We start from the raw sequence: 16,058 nt of genomic DNA on the forward strand, positions 1-16,058 counted from the left end.
TCCCATCCAAGTACTAACCAGGCCCATCCCTGTTTAGCTTCCGAGATCAGACGAGATCAGGCGTGCTCAAGGGGGTGTGGCCGTAAGCGAGAGCAAGGCTCGCTGGCACCCTTCTTATTGAGAGGACAGCTCCGTCACCTCTTTTACGACGCTGCTCTTTTTCCCTTGCGTTTTTCTCTTCTTCCCACGTTCTCTCTCTTCACTGCCTTCGTCCCCGCTCTATTTCACTTCAGCCTTTCACTCTTGCTTCCTTCCAATGAGGACGGAGCTGCGGGAGAAAGGGCGCTATAGAGGATCGCTGTGGAGAGCTGCTGCTGTGCTTTGACATCTGAGCTCTGTGGAAAACGATCTCAATACAATTCTGAAAAACGCGACCCTCCGAACGCCAGCCGAACAAGTCTCCACAGCCGAAGCGCTGTGTCTCTTTTCAGCTGGCGATAAACCTTTCCTCGATCCTTTGCGGACTTGTTAAACTGTTCATGATCAGAATAAAAAACGCTCACGCTAATACACAAACACCCGTGTCTCGCCAAAGCTGACAAATAAACAGACGGACAAGCCGCACTGCACGTGTGAACAGGGGAATGAGCGAGCGAGCGGGGATAGGGCGCCTCCTGCGCTTAAAAGCTTACAGCACCTGGTATTCCCAGGCGGTCTCCCATCCAAGTACTAACCAGGCCCATCCCTGTTTAGCTTCCGAGATCAGACGAGATCAGGCGTGCTCAAGGGGGTGTGGCCGTAAGCGAGAGCAAGGCTCGCTGGCACCCTTCTTATTGAGAGGACAGCTCCGTCACCTCTTTTACGACGCTGCTCTTTTTCCCTTGCGTTTTTCTCTTCTTCCCACGTTCTCTCTCTTCACTGCCTTCGTCCCCGCTCTATTTCACTTCAGCCTTTCACTCTTGCTTCCTTCCAATGAGGACGGAGCTGCGGGAGAAAGGGCGCTATAGAGGATCGCTGTGGAGAGCTGCTGCTGTGCTTTGACATCTGAGCTCTGTGGAAAACGATCTCAATACAATTCTGAAAAACGCGACTCTCCGAATGCCAGCCGAACAAGTCTCCACAGCCGAAGCGCTGTGTCTCTTTTCAGCTGGCGATAAACCTTTCCTCGATCCTTTGCGGACTTGTAAAACTGTTCCTGATCAGAATAAAAAACGCTCACGCTAATACACAAGCACCCGTGTCTCGCCAAAGCTGACAAATAAACAGACGGACAAGCCGCACTGCACGTGTGAACAGGGGAATGAGTGAGCGAGCGGGGATAGGGCGCCTCCTGCGCTTAAAAGCTTACAGCACCTGGTATTCCCAGGCGGTCTCCCATCCAAGTACTAACCAGGCCCATCCCTGTTTAGCTTCCGAGATTAGACGAGATCAGGCGTGCTCAAGGGGGTGTGGCCGTAAGCGAGAGCAAGGCTCGCTGGCACCCTTCTTATTGAGAGGACAGCTCCGTCACCTCTTTTATGACGCTGCTCTTTTTCCCTTGCGTTTTTCTCTTCTTCCCACGTTCTCTCTCTTCACTGCCTTCGTCCCCGCTCTATTTCACTTCAGCCTTTCACTCTTGCTTCCTTCCAATGAGGACGGAGCTGCGGGAGAAAGGGCGCTATAGAGGATCGCTGTGGAGAGCTGCTGCTGTGCTTTGACATCTGAGCTCTGTGGAAAACGATCTCAATACAATTCTGATAAACGCGACCCTCCGAACGCCAGCCGAACAAGTCTCCACAGCCGAAGCGCTGTGTCACTTTTCAGCTGGCGATAAACCTTTCCTCGATCCTTTGCGGACTTGTAAAACTGTTCCTGATCAGAATAAAAAACGCTCACGCCAATACACAAGCACCCGCGTCTCGCCAAAGCTGACAAATAAACAGACGGACAAGCCGCACTGCACGTGTGAACAGGGGAATGAGCGAGCGAGCGGGGATAGGGCGCCTCCTGCGCTTAAAAGCTTACAGCACCTGGTATTCCCAGGCGGTCTCCCATCCAAGTACTAACCAGGCCCATCCCTGTTTAGCTTCCGAGATCAGACGAGATCAGGCGTGCTCAAGGGGGTGTGGCTGTAAGCGAGAGCAAGGCTCGCTGGCACCCTTCTTATTGAGAGGACAGCTCCGTCACCTCTTTTACGACGCTGCTCTTTTTCCCTTGCGTTTTTCTCTTCTTCCCACGTTCTCTCTCTTCACTGCCTTCGTCCCCGCTCTATTTCACTTCAGCCTTTCACTCTTGCTTCCTTCCAATGAGGACGGAGCTGCGGGAGAAAGGGCACTATAGAGGATCGCTGTGGAGAGCTGCTGCTGTGCTTTGACATCTGAGCTCTGTGGAAAACGATCTCAATACAATTCTGAAAAACGCGACCCTCCGAACGCCAGCCGAACAAGTCTCCACAGCCGAAGCGCTGTGTCTCTTTTCAGCTGGCGATAAACCTTTCTTCGATCCTTTGCGGACTTGTAAAACTGTTCCTGATCAGAATAAAAAACGCTCACGCTAATACACAAGCACCCGTGTCTCGCCAAAGCTGACAAATAAACAGACGGACAAGCCGCACTGCACGTGTGAACAGGGGAATGAGCGAGCGAGCGGGGATAGGGCGCCTCCTGCGCTTAAAAGCTTACAGCACCTGGTATTCCCAGGCGGTCTCCCATCCAAGTACTAACCAGGCCCATCCCTGTTTAGCTTCCGAGATCAGACGAGATCAGGCGTGCTCAAGGGGGTGTGGCCGTAAGCGAGAGCAAGGCTCGCTGGCACCCTTCTTATTGAGAGGACAGCTCCGTCACCTCTTTTACGACGCTGCTTTTTTTCCCTTGCGTTTTTCTCTTCTTCCCACGTTCTCTCTCTTCACTGCCTTCATTCCCGCTCTATTTCACTTCAGCCTTTCACTCTTGCTTCCTTCCAATGAGGACGGAGCTGCGGGAGAAAGGGCGCTATAGAGGATCGCTGTGGAGAGCTGCTGCTGTGCTTTGACATCTGAGCTCTGTTGAAAACGATCTCAATACAATTCTGAAAAACGCGACTCTCCGAACTCCAGCCGAACAAGTCTCCACAGCCGAAGCGCTGTGTCTCTTTTCAGCTGGCGATAAACCTTTCCTCGATCCTTTGCGGACTTGTAAAACTGTTCATGATCAGAATAAAAAACGCTCACGCTAATACACAAGCACCCGCGTCTCGCCAAAGCTGACAAATAAACAGACGGACAAGCCGCACTGCACGTGTGAACAGGGGAATGAGCGAGCGAGCGGGGATAGGGCGCCTCCTGCGCTTAAAAGCTTACAGCACCTGGTATTCCCAGGCGGTCTCCCATCCAAGTACTAACCAGGCCCATCCCTGTTTAGCTTCCGAGATCAGACGAGATCAGGCGTGCTCAAGGGGGTGTGGCCGTAAGCGAGAGCAAGGCTCGCTGGCACCCTTCTTATTGAGAGGACAGCTCCGTCACCTCTTTTACGACGCTGCTTTTTTCCCTTGCGTTTTTCTCTTCTTCCCACGTTCTCTCTCTTCACTGCCTTCGTCCCCGCTCTATTTCACTTCAGCCTTTCACTCTTGCTTCCTTCCAATGAGGACGGAGCTGCGGGAGAAAGGGCGCTATAGAGGATCGCTGTGGAGAGCTGCTGCTGTGCTTTGACATCTGAGCTCTGTGGAAAACGATCTCAATACAATTCTGAAAAACGCGACTCTCCGAACGCCAGCCGAACAAGTCTCCACAGCCGAAGCGCTGTGTCTCTTTTCAGCTGGCGATAAACCTTTCCTCGATCCTTTGCGGACTTGTAAAACTGTTCCTGATCAGAATAAAAAACGCTCACGCTAATACACAAGCACCCGTGTCTCGCCAAAGCTGACAAATAAACAGACGGACAAGCCGCACTGCACGTGTGAACAGGGGAATGAGCGAGCGAGCGGGGATAGGGCGCCTCCTGCGCTTAAAAGCTTACAGCACCTGGTATTCCCAGGCGGTCTCCCATCCAAGTACTAACCAGGCCCATCCCTGTTTAGCTTCCGAGATCAGACGAGATCAGGCGTGCTCAAGGGGGTGTGGCCGTAAGCGAGAGCAAGGCTCGCTGGCACCCTTCTTATTGAGAGGACAGCTCCGTCACCTCTTTTACGACGCTGCTTTTTTTCCCTTGCGTTTTTCTCTTCTTCCCACGTTCTCTCTCTTCACTGCCTTCGTCCCCGCTCTATTTCACTTCAGCCTTTCACTCTTGCTTCCTTCCAATGAGGACGGAGCTGCGGGAGAAAGGGCGCTATAGAGTATCGCTGTGGAGAGCTGCTGCTGTGCTTTGACATCTGAGCTCTGTGGAAAACGATCTCAATACAATTCTGAAAAACGCGACTCTCCGAACGCCAGCCGAACAAGTCTCCACAGCCGAAGCGCTGTGTCTCTTTTCAGCTGGCGATAAACCTTTCCTCGATCCTTTGCGGACTTGTAAAACTGTTCCTGATCAGAATAAAAAACGCTCACGCTAATACACAAGCACCCGTGTCTCGCCAAAGCTGACAAATAAACAGACGGACAAGCCGCACTGCACGTATGAACAGGGGAATGAGCGAGCGAGCGGGGATAGGGCGCCTCCTGCGCTTAAAAGCTTACAGCACCTGGTATTCCCAGGCGGTCCCCCATCCAAGTACTAACCAAGCCCATCCCTGTTTAGCTTCCGAGATCAGACGAGATCAGGCGTGCTCAAGGGGGTGTGGCCATAAGCGAGAGCAAGGCTCGCTGGCACCCTTCTTATTGAGAGGACAGCTCCGTCACCTCTTTTACGACGCTGCTTTTTTTCCCTTGCGTTTTTCTCTTCTTCCCACGTTCTCTCTCTTCACTGCCTTCGTCCCCGCTCTATTTCACTTCAGCCTTTCACTCTTGCTTCCTTCCAATGAGGACGGAGCTGCGGGAGAAAGGGCGCTATAGAGGATCGCTGTGGAGAGCTGCTGCTGTGCTTTGACATCTGAGCTCTGTGGAAAACGATCTCAATACAATTCTGAAAAACGCGACTCTCCGAACGCCAGCCGAACAAGTCTCCACAGCCGAAGCGCTGTGTCTCTTTTCAGCTGGCGATAAACCTTTCCTCGATCCTTTGCGGACTTGTAAAACTGTTCATGATCAGAATAAAAAACGCTCACGCTAATACACAAGCACCCGCGTCTCGCCAAAGCTGACAAATAAACAGACGGACAAGCCGCACTGCACGTGTGAACAGGGGAATGAGCGAGCGAGCGGGGATAGGGCGCCTCCTGCGCTTAAAAGCTTACAGCACCTGGTATTCCCAGGCGGTCTCCCATCCAAGTACTAACCAGGCCCATCCCTGTTTAGCTTCCAAGATCAGACGAGATCAGGCGTGCTCAAGGGGGTGTGGCCGTAAGCGAGAGCAAGGCTCGCTGGCACCCTTCTTATTGAGAGGACAGCTCCGTCACCTCTTTTACGACGCTGCTTTTTTCCCTTCCGTTTTTCTCTTCTTCCCACGTTCTCTCTCTTCACTGCCTTCGTCCCCGCTCTATTTCACTTCAGCCTTTCACTCTTGCTTCCTTCCAATGAGGACGGAGCTGCGGGAGAAAGGGCGCTATAGAGGATCGCTGTGGAGAGCTGCTGCTGTGCTTTGACATCTGAGCTCTGTGGAAAACGATCTCAATACAATTCTGAAAAACGCGACTCTCCGAACGCCAGCCGAACAAGTCTCCACAGCCGAAGCGCTGTGTCTCTTTTCAGCTGGCGATAAACCTTTCCTCGATCCTTTGCGGACTTGTAAAACTGTTCCTGATCAGAATAAAAAACGCTCACGCTAATACACAAGCACCCGTGTCTCGCCAAAGCTGACAAATAAACAGACGGACAAGCCGCACTGCACGTGTGAACAGGGGAATGAGCGAGCGAGCGGGGATAGGGCGCCTCCTGCGCTTAAAAGCTTACAGCACCTGGTATTCCCAGGCGGTCTCCCATCCAAGTACTAACCAGGCCCATCCCTGTTTAGCTTCCGAGATCAGACGAGATCAGGCGTGCTCAAGGGGGTGTGGCCGTAAGCGAGAGCAAGGCTCGCTGGCACCCTTCTTATTGAGAGGACAGCTCCGTCACCTCTTTTACGACGCTGCTTTTTTTCCCTTGCGTTTTTCTCTTCTTCCCACGTTCTCTCTCTTCACTGCCTTCGTCCCCGCTCTATTTCACTTCAGCCTTTCACTCTTGCTTCCTTCCAATGAGGACGGAGCTGCGGGAGAAAGGGCGCTATAGAGGATCGCTGTGGAGAGCTGCTGCTGTGCTTTGACATCTGAGCTCTGTGGAAAACGATCTCAATACAATTCTGAAAAACGCGACTCTCCGAACGCCAGCCGAACAAGTCTCCACAGCCGAAGCGCTGTGTCTCTTTTCAGCTGGCGATAAACCTTTCCTCGATCCTTTGCGGACTTGTAAAACTGTTCCTGATCAGAATAAAAAACGCTCACGCTAATACACAAGCACCCGTGTCTCGCCAAAGCTGACAAATAAACAGACGGACAAGCCGCACTGCACGTATGAACAGGGGAATGAGCGAGCGAGCGGGGATAGGGCGCCTCCTGCGCTTAAAAGCTTACAGCACCTGGTATTCCCAGGCGGTCTCCCATCCAAGTACTAACCAGGCCAATCCCTGTTTAGCTTCCAAGATCAGATGAGATCAGGCGTGCTCAAGGGGGTGTGGCCGTAAGCGAGGGCAAGGCTCGCTGGCACCCTTCTTATTGAGAGGACAGCTCCGTCACCTCTTTTACGACGCTGCTTTTTTTCCCTTGCGTTTTTCTCTTCTTCCCACGTTCTCTCTCTTCACTGCCTTCGTCCCCGCTCTATTTCACTTCAGCCTTTCACTCTTGCTTCCTTCCAATGAGGACGGAGCTGCGGGAGAAAGGGCGCTATAGAGGATCGCTGTGGAGAGCTGCTGCTGTGCTTTGACATCTGAGCTCTGTGGAAAACGATCTCAATACAATTCTGAAAAACGCGACTCTCCGAACGCCAGCCGAACAAGTCTCCACAGCCGAAGCGCTGTGTCTCTTTTCAGCTGGCGATAAACCTTTCCTCGATCCTTTGCGGACTTGTTAAACTGTTCATGATCAGAATAAAAAACGCTCACGCTAATACACAAGCACCCGTGACTCGCCAAAGCTGACAAATAAACAGACGGACAAGCCGCACTGCACGTGTGAACAGGGGAATGAGCGAGCGAGCGGGGATAGGGCGCCTCCTGCGCTTAAAAGCTTACAGCACCTGGTATTCCCAGGCGGTCTCCCATCCAAGTACTAACCAGGCCCATCCCTGTTTAGCTTCCAAGATTAGACGAGATCAGGCGTGCTCAAGGGGGTGTGGCCGTAAGCAAGAGCAAGGCTCGCTGGCACCCTTCTTATTGAGAGGACAGCTCCGTCACCTCTTTTACGACGCTGCTTTTTTTCCCTTGCGTTTTTCTCTTCTTTCCACGTTCTCTCTCTTCACTGCCTTCGTCCCCGCTCTATTTCACTTCAGCCTTTCACTCTTGCTTCCTTCCAATGAGGACGGGGCTGCGGGAGAAAGGGCGCTATAGAGGATCGCTGTGGAGAGCTGCTGCTGTGCTTTGACATCTGAGCTCTGTGGAAAACAATCTCAATACAATTCTGAAAATCGCGACTCTCCGAACGCCAGCCGAACAAGTCTCCACAGCCGAAGCGCTGTGTCTCTTTTCAGCTGGCGATAAACCTTTCCTCGATCCTTTGCGGACTTGTAAAACTGTTCCTGATCAGAATAAAAAACGCTCACGCTAATACACAAGCACCCGTGTCTCGCCAAAGCTGACAAATACACAGACGGACAAGCCGCACTGCACGTGTGAACAGGGGAGTGAGCGAGCGAGCGGGGATAGGGCGCCTCCTGCGCTTAAAAGCTTTCTGAATTCTGAGTACGTACGGGATCCTTGGCCTTGCGCTTATAACAAAGTCCAAGTCCCTTTGCAGACAACAGCAGTTGTCACATGATTGTCTCTGAGGATGTGCGACAATGGCCAAGGAGAGCCCCGATCTGAGCTTGCGCTCACTTTTTGACCAAGACACAGGTGTGTGCTGATTGGTTGAGAGTTTGGCGGGCATTGGAGACCCACGTGGTATTACCACGCCCTGCGTGAGATATGAGTCACTTACTCTTAACACTTTGGAATGCAGTCCAGATGTCCATTTGGCACTCCCTAGACAGATAGGCGCCAATGGATGACCATTGATCATGATAGCCAGGCTTAGCTAAGTGCATCCCCATCTGGGAGCTGTCCCTTATCAAAAGAAAACATCTTAAATCAGCCTGCATGAATACTTTCTCTGTGGCTGCACCACAGAGATGGAAGGTGAGATGGGGCCTCATTTAGGACAGCATACCACCGCTTAATTCTGTCTTATTAACAAGCATTGCCGCTACAACGGCATCTCTCCTGTCAAACTTCCTCCTGACTTGTTTGACAGGATCTGGGCCGTGGTGAACAGTGGGAAAGACGCCCTGTGGAGAGTGAGGAACATGGGGCTGTTCAAAGGCATCGAGGTCCCAGTCAAGGCAGCAGGTAGCCTGGCCCTGTTCATCACCCAAGAGAACTATTACCTCAGAGATCTGTGGAGAGAAAGGAGGGAGGAAGCAGAAAATCTGTGGGAAATAAAGAGCATAGGTCAATATCTCAAGAAACTGTGAAAAACATTATCATGTTTAAGTAAAGAATGTGATTTACACCAGAAAAAAAGAAATTGTTGCTATGTAACTGGTACCGTGTCAAAATGTAATGAGATGTGATCATATATACTGTTTTAAGTATGTATATTAATGTAAAGCTTTCTAATTTGTGATGTCCTGTATTTTTTTGTGAAAAGAAAATAAAGTTCTTAAAAAATCGATTCACCCAGGGCGAGGCTCGGCCATTGCACTCCGGCTGTGCTGACCCCTGCGAATTCCCCAAATGTGGGAATCTCGACTGCATTATTTCTGGTAGTGGGGGACTGCGTTCGCGCTCTCCCCTGATGTGCTTGGTCCAATATCGGATACGGAAGAGTTACGACACCACGTGCTGCGATAGGATCCCAGTTCGAAAGGAGTCGATGCCACTGCTGGTTCCCGGTTTCTTTTAGTTAGAGGTCCGGAGAAGCATTTCAAGCTGGTTACACTACTCCTTCCGGACATTCATTCCCTTTTCAAAGTCAGTCGTTTTGCTGTAGTCTGCATTATTTAGGCTGATTATCGAGGTTAGCCTTTATTTGGTCATGGGGGCCTCGGTACTGTATGCTTATTCTCAAGACAGTTTCACCCGTTTTCTGATTGCTAGGTTCTGTACCAGTGCAGACATGTCAAACAGTGAATGGCTGTACCTCTATTGTATCCGTGCTCAATGAATGAAATCAGTAATAAATGAATATATGTATAGTTATACGATAAACAAGTGGTTTATCGACTCATCTTCATTTGCAGATTTAGAGGCAGCTTCGATATTAGTTTAACAAACGTTTTTTTTTTATATGGGTCACACACATGCCATAGCAACAAAACATCTCTAGAGATGAGGCTATAGATCACCTTTCCATCCTCCAGGTTTTCCTCCCAAAGCCTACGGCACCAACGGTGACCCCTGCTGGCCGAGAAAGCTTGCAGCACCTGGTATTCCCAGGAAGTCTCCCATCCAAGTACTAACCAGGCCCAACCCTGCTTAGCTTCCAAGATCAGACAAGATTGGGCACATTCAGGGTGGTGTGGCCGCAAGCGAAAGTCGTGGCGCCTAACTCGCTACTTGAAGCTGTGTGTGGCTGGGGCTCTGTGCCCCCCGAGTTGGACTGAAGGATCGTTCGTGTGCAACTCTTTGGAAAGGAGCCTCTTTCCAAATCGCATTGCGTACCTGGATGTTGGCGAATGTGCTCCCTTGTGTTGGCTTGTCCCGCACTGGAGGAGAACAAACAAACTGCTCGGAGGAGCACAAGGCAAGTCTTCACAAGACAAAAACCTCCAGTGCACAGCACTCAAAACATTTCTGGGCTGTCGCGTGTTTATTTCAGCACATAAAGCGCACCAGTCCAACACGTCGGCCGGGCGCGCGGCGCCTCCGCCCTCTTGTGGCCTTGCGGCGTCAGAGCGAGAGGCTCCTTCTCGCTGCCTTTCCGCTGTGTTGCAGAGCCCCGAGAGGGAACCTGGAGCGCACACTTTGTGGGGGGCGGGGGACCGCGTTCGCGCTCTGCCCCCGGTCTCTTACGCGAGTACTAAATCTCACGGCGCCAGCCAGCGGCCAGGAGACAAGTACAATATCGCGGGACAGGGGGGCCTCGTCATTGATTGTTACATATGAGACGGGGATTAGGAGGAGACCCCGACTGATTGGTAAAGGGGAACACTAACACCAGAGTGACACCCCCGGCGTCTCTTTTTGAGAGACGCCCTGGGATTTCTTAATGGCCAAGGAGGGTCGGGACCTCGGTTTTATGCCTCCCCCGAAGGACGGCGCCTGTTTGTGCAGCAGAGTGTCGCCATCAGGAAAGCCACACAGACCGCAGGGTGAGCGCTGGTAGAGTTCACGTTGGTAGAATTCTGAGTACGTACGGGATCCTAGGCCTCGCGCTTAGAACAAAGTCCAAGTCCTTTTGCAGACAACAGCAGTTGTCACGTGATTGTCTCTGAGGATGCGCGAAAATGGCCAAGGAGAGCCCAGATCTGAGCTTGCGCTCCCTTTTTGACCAAGACCCAGATGTGTGCTGATTGGTTGAGAGTTTGGCGGGCATTGGAGACCCACATGGTTTTACCACGCCCTGCCAGTCCCTGATTGGTTGGTCAAGATGAGATATAAGTCACTTACTCTTGACACTTAGGAATGCAGTCCAGATGTCCATTCGGCACTCCCTAGACTGATAGGCGCCAATGAATGACCATTGATCATGATAGCCAGGCTTAGCTAAGTGCATCCCTGTCTGGGAGCTTGTTCCTTATCAAAACAAAACATCTTAAATTAGCCTGCATGAATACTTTCTCTGTGGCTGCACCACAGAGATGGAGGGTGAGATGGGGCCTCCTTTAGGACAGCATACCAACACTTAATTCTGTCTTATTAACAAGCATTGCCGCTACAATAGCAATTCAAATACAACAGCCACACTGCTGAAACCATATGTTTTACACACCAGACAGGCCCCCTAACCTCATACAACCTTGCTGTGGCTGTGACCCCTTTCTTTATTTTTTTATGATGTTTTCAATATGGCACCATTAGACAGGCCGTACATGGTGATAGGAGGGTGCTATTCACGAGTCAATAGCTCTTCAAGCACAACAGCCACAGTGCTGCAACCAGGTGTTTTACACACCAGACAGGCCCCCTAACCTTATACAATCTTGCTGTGGCTGTGTCCCTTTTCTTTATTTTTTTATGATGTTTTCAATATGGCACCATTAGACAGGCCGTACATGGTGATAGGAGGGTGCTATTCACGAGTCAATAGCTCTTCAAGCACAACAGCCACAGTGCTGCAAACAGGTGTTTTACACATCAGACAGCTCCCCTAACCTTATACAACCTTGCTTTGAGATGTGGAACATTTCTCTATTTTTTAATGATTTTTTTACTGTAATCAAGTGTTGTGCTCATTAATAATAATAATAATAATTGCTTACACTTATATAGCGCTTTTCTGGACACTCCACTCAAAGCACTTTACAGGTAATGGGGACTCCCCTCCACCACCACCAATGTGCAGCATCCACCTGGATGATGCGACGGCAGCCATAGTGCACCAGAACACTCACCACTATCAGTGAGGAGGAAAGAAGAGAAATGTAGCCAATTCAAAGAGGGGAATTATTAGGAGGCCATGATTGGTAAGGGCCAATGGGGAAATTTGGGGATATTGTCAGTATCACTATACTGGGGCATTAGGACCCACATGGACCACAGGGTGAGCGCCCCCTGCTGGCCCCACTAAGGAACTAAGGAACCTTAGTTTTTCCCGGGAGGTCTACCATCCAGGTACTGACCAGGCTCACACCTGCTTAGCTTCAGTGGGTTGCCAGTTGTGAGTTGCAGGGTGATATGGCTGCTGGCCATAATCAGCAGCCTTCAGTACTGAAGCAGGTGTGAGCCTGGTCAGTACCTGGATGGGAGACCTCCTGGGAAAAACTAAGGTTGCTTCTGGAAGAGGTGCTAGTGGGGCCAGCACAACCATTAGGCAGGCCTCCTGACCTTTCACAGTCATGCTTTGTTGTGTGAAACTTTAATTATCTTTTTAGGATTTTTTGAACATGGCAACTTCCACCGAGATGGGTGGGGGGTGTCGGGGTGCTCTTCAATAGCTTTTTCATCTATACACACAAACGGATGTAACCAAGACACTCAGAACCTGTCACGCAGGGGCTGACTGCTGAGGATAGGGATCCAATGCGGTGCCCTTGGTAGGGTTGGCGCGAGACGCAGGCATAGTCGGAGTAAACAGGCAGGGGTCCGAGTCCGGGAAGGCGTATGTCGAAGAAAACTCAGTCTTCACTCAGGTTGGGAGATTGTCAACAGAGATCTTTAATACAATCAGCTGAAGGGGAGCATATCACAGAGAAAGGGTTTCCCCTAGCACTCAAGACATGCTCACTGGACTGAAGTTATACTGTCCTTTTTTATACATTAAAAGTAGGCAATACTTTAACATATCAAAGGAACATACAGGGAAAGGGGCAGTGTCAGAAGTCAAACAAACAGGACAGGGGGGTGCCATTTGGCATCCTACAATCTGTTTCAATTTTCTCTGGTTGAATGGGTGTGAGGAATCACAGGCTTTAGTTTGCACCTAAGACAGTGGTCTTAGGTGCGAACAGAAAACCTTTCCCACGCATAGTCACTGTCCTGACCTTTTGACTCGGTCTTCCACACGTAGCACAGGCGTAGGCACAGAATCGACAGGCGAAAGTGTAGTCGAGGGACTGGCAGGGGTCGGAGTCCGGGAAGGCGTAGAAGTTGCGTCGGTGTGGATTCAGAAGGCAGAGGCGTAAACGAAAAGTCAGGCTGGGGTCAGGATCCGAGAAAGCGTAAAACAGGCGAAGGTACAAAATCGAGTGGCTAAAGCGGTAGTCGGAAAAGCGGGGTCGAGGTCCAGGGGAGAAGTCGTAGTAAGGCAAAGGTGTAGTTAGTACGTAAGCTCCGGGAGAGAATCTCAATCGTGAGCAATGACCGGGGGGCAGATGAGGGTTTAAGCAGAGGCCTGATTGACACGTGCACGTTTGGTACGGGGAGAGCTCGTAGGAATGCGGGAGCACTTGCCTGCGTGAGGGAGATTCGTGGCAAAACCAACAGAATCAACCTGAACTCACAGAAAAACAAGAATGCCCCCGAGACACCTGCACCCCCCTCGGACCACTCTGGTATCAACACCCCCAAACCCATCCATACCAGCTAACAAGACTCAGAATCGGTGCAACCCTCCAACCTGGACCAAGAGCAGGATGGGACAAGAACCTGCACCACACTACGCACCCCTCATCCAGACCAGCAGGACAGCCAGACCACAGACAGCACCATCATGTAACCCCCCTGTTCATTCCAACAGAAAAGCCGAACTGACCCTCACCAGCATGGCGACGCTGCAGCTCTGGTCACACCAGCAGGCCCAATGGGCTCAGAGCTGGGGGACATACAGATGCAGCCATTCAAAATGCGTGGGCGATACCGCATTATTTTCCGGTACGCTGTACGCAGTCTACCGCAAGTTACCGGTAAATACCGCGAGTTACCGGTAAATACTGCTAGTTACCGTAAATTCTCCTATAATATGACAAGCAAAATAATAGTATCCGGAATTTCGGCAAGGTGGAGCTAATAAAGCTCAACCTCTCATGTTTGAGCTGTGGCCATCAAAGTCTTTAACGAAGATATTACTAATAGTATTAATAATGAATGACTTTGGACAAGCTGTAAGTGTAAACTCAAAGTATTGCCCTGGTCAACATTCTTTTTTTAATTGACCGTCTTTGTAAAAGTAACACCACAGCATTTCGCAATCACGCATTTGTTTCCAATCATGCAAAGTATAGTCATTTTTGAGAATCGATTCACCATGCCTTTCACATGCTCATAAAAGAGATTGATTTAGGAACATAAACATATTACTGTATGAAAACTGTACTGTATACAGTATGTATATGTATATTTAATATCTTAACTGTGCCCGTTTAAGTATTGAATATTCATATCTAATTTTACCACTGAAGGGAAATCTTAGTAGCTGAGCATAAAAAGAATAGGAGCATACTGCAACGCGTGTGAAGGCCATAAACGATATTAATTTTGGAACATAAACATACAGTATATGGCTGGTCTCAGTACTTTAAAGAAAACATACACGAAACATGGTTTCATTATGACCAGAATCGGTCTTGAGATATTTTTAACTTGATTTACAGTATTTGAGAGGTATGTCTTAACACCGATACTACAGTGCTTAAGTACTGCTCACGTATATGTTTCTAGGTTTATATTATGCATTTCATACGATCAAATTACTTTTGAGCAACTAATAAGAAGCGCGAAACGGTATGCGTTTTAGTTTCGTTTTGTGCTGGGACCCGTGGATTGATTAGAGATATCAAGTACATACAAGTCATTTTTTAAATGTTGTAGTTCGTCTTGAAAAAATGTTACGAGTACATCATCTATCAACAATTACACAGGTTCTGTTTCCATATTGCGGATTTTGGTTACGTAATATTATTTTCTAGATTTCACGTTGTGAATATATGATTTGGGCAAACAGAGACGCAAAGAAGTACATTATTGGTTGTTGTTTTTTTTTTGCAGTTTTATCTAGAACAAGCGATGCTTAAACCTTTGTCTGATTCTTGTGAAACTACCCACACGACAGTTACAGTACCTAGGAGTTGACTTCAGTGATGTCACTGATGGGATGTTTCTAAAAATCCATGGTCTGTGATTGAAACCTGTAAAACCGGTTTAATTCGTCACAGCCAGCACTCTTCAGGTGTGAGGGTCTTCTGCTCAGAATGAAACGCTAAAATGTTTGTGTATATTCTAATGGTAGTGGGGGCAGGGTGTGTGGGAACAGCTTTGGTTGAAATTGCATTGGAGATCTATGTTCTTCACACCTGAAACATTTTCTCTGAAAGCATTTTCTCTGAAAGCATTTTCTTCGCAGTTTAACCGATCTTGTTACAGCATGTTACAGTTTACTATTATTAACCATATTAATTTTAAGTGCTTAATGTAAAATCTTGTAAAAATATATTTTCATTGTTCAAATATACATTAAGTCTGACTATCATATAATAAGTTAAATACAAAACTAAAGAAAAAATAGGGTTAAATATAATTTTAAATATTTTGCTAACAATGTTAACTGTTTATGAATAATAAAATGTATTAACTAAGGAGTAGGATGGCACAGTTGTTAGTATGTTTTTTATTTTGTTTCTTTTTCATAAATACAACAGTAGTACCTGATGTCTCAGTGGCTTTCAAAATTAAATTATGCATGCAAACCTGTGAACTAGAAAGATAACTAAGATATCCATCCATTTATAATGGTGGCAAAGTGGTTAGCATTGCTATCTTGCAGCACTGGGGTCCTAGGTTCAATTCCTGCCATCCTGTGTGTGTGGGGTTTACATGTTCTCTCTGGTTTTTCTCCATATGTGTGATATGACTCCCTCTCGCACTCCAAAACATACTGGTAAGTTAATTGGTTTATGGGAAAACTGGCCCTGGTGTGTGTGTGTTTGTGTCTGTCTGTCCTGTGATGGACTGGCGCTATGTCCAGGGTGTATTCTGCCTTGTGTCCGTTGCTTACTGGGATAGGCTCCAAATCCTCTGTACTGGATAAAGAGATTAGAAATGGAAGTAAAGGCACTGTGCTGATGGAACTATACACGGTGTTAGAAACCCACTATGAAATGGCAGCATCTCACTGAGAATAAAATATTTTATAGTGCTGGCTTAAGGAAACAGCCTTTCCACCTCTCTTGCACATCAGTATCCATACCTAGTTATTTAAACAAATTGCCTCTAATTATAAACATCTTAATATGCTGGCTCTGTGGATCCGCATCAGCTATGTTTGCCCATTCCTTCAATTCATGTGCATCCAACACACAGTTCAACGCT

At 48.9% G+C, this 16,058-nt stretch overlaps 12 non-coding genes and 2 pseudogenes across 12 annotated transcripts in view; 1 reads left to right on the forward strand and 13 right to left on the reverse strand.

Annotated features, from left to right (window-relative positions):
* The window catches only part of LOC138243758 (5S ribosomal RNA), a 119-nt gene extending 31 nt beyond the window's left edge, over positions 1-88 (reverse strand). Inside the window, exon 1 of the ribosomal RNA XR_011192376.1 lies at positions 1-88. This exon is cut by the window's left edge and continues 31 nt beyond it. This is a non-coding gene — a ribosomal RNA (5S ribosomal RNA).
* Positions 89-625: 537 nt separating this feature from the next.
* LOC138243769 (5S ribosomal RNA) lies at positions 626-744 on the reverse strand. Its single transcript, XR_011192387.1, has one exon. It is a non-coding gene; the product is annotated as a 5S ribosomal RNA (ribosomal RNA).
* Positions 745-1,281: 537 nt separating this feature from the next.
* On the reverse strand, positions 1,282-1,400 carry LOC138217319 (5S ribosomal RNA). The gene has a single exon (XR_011181030.1). It is a non-coding gene; the product is annotated as a 5S ribosomal RNA (ribosomal RNA).
* A 537-nt stretch (positions 1,401-1,937) lies between these two features.
* LOC138244795 (5S ribosomal RNA) lies at positions 1,938-2,056 on the reverse strand. The gene has a single exon (XR_011193410.1). It is a non-coding gene; the product is annotated as a 5S ribosomal RNA (ribosomal RNA).
* A 537-nt stretch (positions 2,057-2,593) lies between these two features.
* On the reverse strand, positions 2,594-2,712 carry LOC138243780 (5S ribosomal RNA). Its single transcript, XR_011192398.1, has one exon. It is a non-coding gene; the product is annotated as a 5S ribosomal RNA (ribosomal RNA).
* A 537-nt stretch (positions 2,713-3,249) lies between these two features.
* On the reverse strand, positions 3,250-3,368 carry LOC138243791 (5S ribosomal RNA). The gene has a single exon (XR_011192409.1). It is a non-coding gene; the product is annotated as a 5S ribosomal RNA (ribosomal RNA).
* A 536-nt stretch (positions 3,369-3,904) lies between these two features.
* Positions 3,905-4,023, reverse strand: LOC138243802 (5S ribosomal RNA). The gene has a single exon (XR_011192420.1). It is a non-coding gene; the product is annotated as a 5S ribosomal RNA (ribosomal RNA).
* A 537-nt stretch (positions 4,024-4,560) lies between these two features.
* LOC138216962 (5S ribosomal RNA) lies at positions 4,561-4,679 on the reverse strand. The gene has a single exon (XR_011180675.1). It is a non-coding gene; the product is annotated as a 5S ribosomal RNA (ribosomal RNA).
* A 537-nt stretch (positions 4,680-5,216) lies between these two features.
* Positions 5,217-5,335, reverse strand: LOC138216612 (5S ribosomal RNA). The gene has a single exon (XR_011180324.1). It is a non-coding gene; the product is annotated as a 5S ribosomal RNA (ribosomal RNA).
* A 536-nt stretch (positions 5,336-5,871) lies between these two features.
* Positions 5,872-5,990, reverse strand: LOC138243813 (5S ribosomal RNA). The gene has a single exon (XR_011192431.1). It is a non-coding gene; the product is annotated as a 5S ribosomal RNA (ribosomal RNA).
* Positions 5,991-6,527: 537 nt separating this feature from the next.
* On the reverse strand, positions 6,528-6,646 carry LOC138217965 (5S ribosomal RNA; annotated as a pseudogene).
* A 537-nt stretch (positions 6,647-7,183) lies between these two features.
* LOC138218139 (5S ribosomal RNA) lies at positions 7,184-7,302 on the reverse strand (annotated as a pseudogene).
* Positions 7,303-8,784: 1,482 nt separating this feature from the next.
* LOC138243585 (U1 spliceosomal RNA) lies at positions 8,785-8,949 on the forward strand. The gene has a single exon (XR_011192240.1). It is a non-coding gene; the product is annotated as a U1 spliceosomal RNA (small nuclear RNA).
* A 616-nt stretch (positions 8,950-9,565) lies between these two features.
* On the reverse strand, positions 9,566-9,684 carry LOC138217237 (5S ribosomal RNA). The gene has a single exon (XR_011180949.1). It is a non-coding gene; the product is annotated as a 5S ribosomal RNA (ribosomal RNA).
* Between the last annotated feature and the right edge of the window lie 6,374 nt (positions 9,685-16,058).

The sequence above is a fragment of the Lepisosteus oculatus genome, chromosome 14 (assembly GCF_040954835.1).
Source record: "Lepisosteus oculatus isolate fLepOcu1 chromosome 14, fLepOcu1.hap2, whole genome shotgun sequence".
Classification (NCBI taxonomy): domain Eukaryota; kingdom Metazoa; phylum Chordata; class Actinopteri; order Semionotiformes; family Lepisosteidae; genus Lepisosteus; species Lepisosteus oculatus.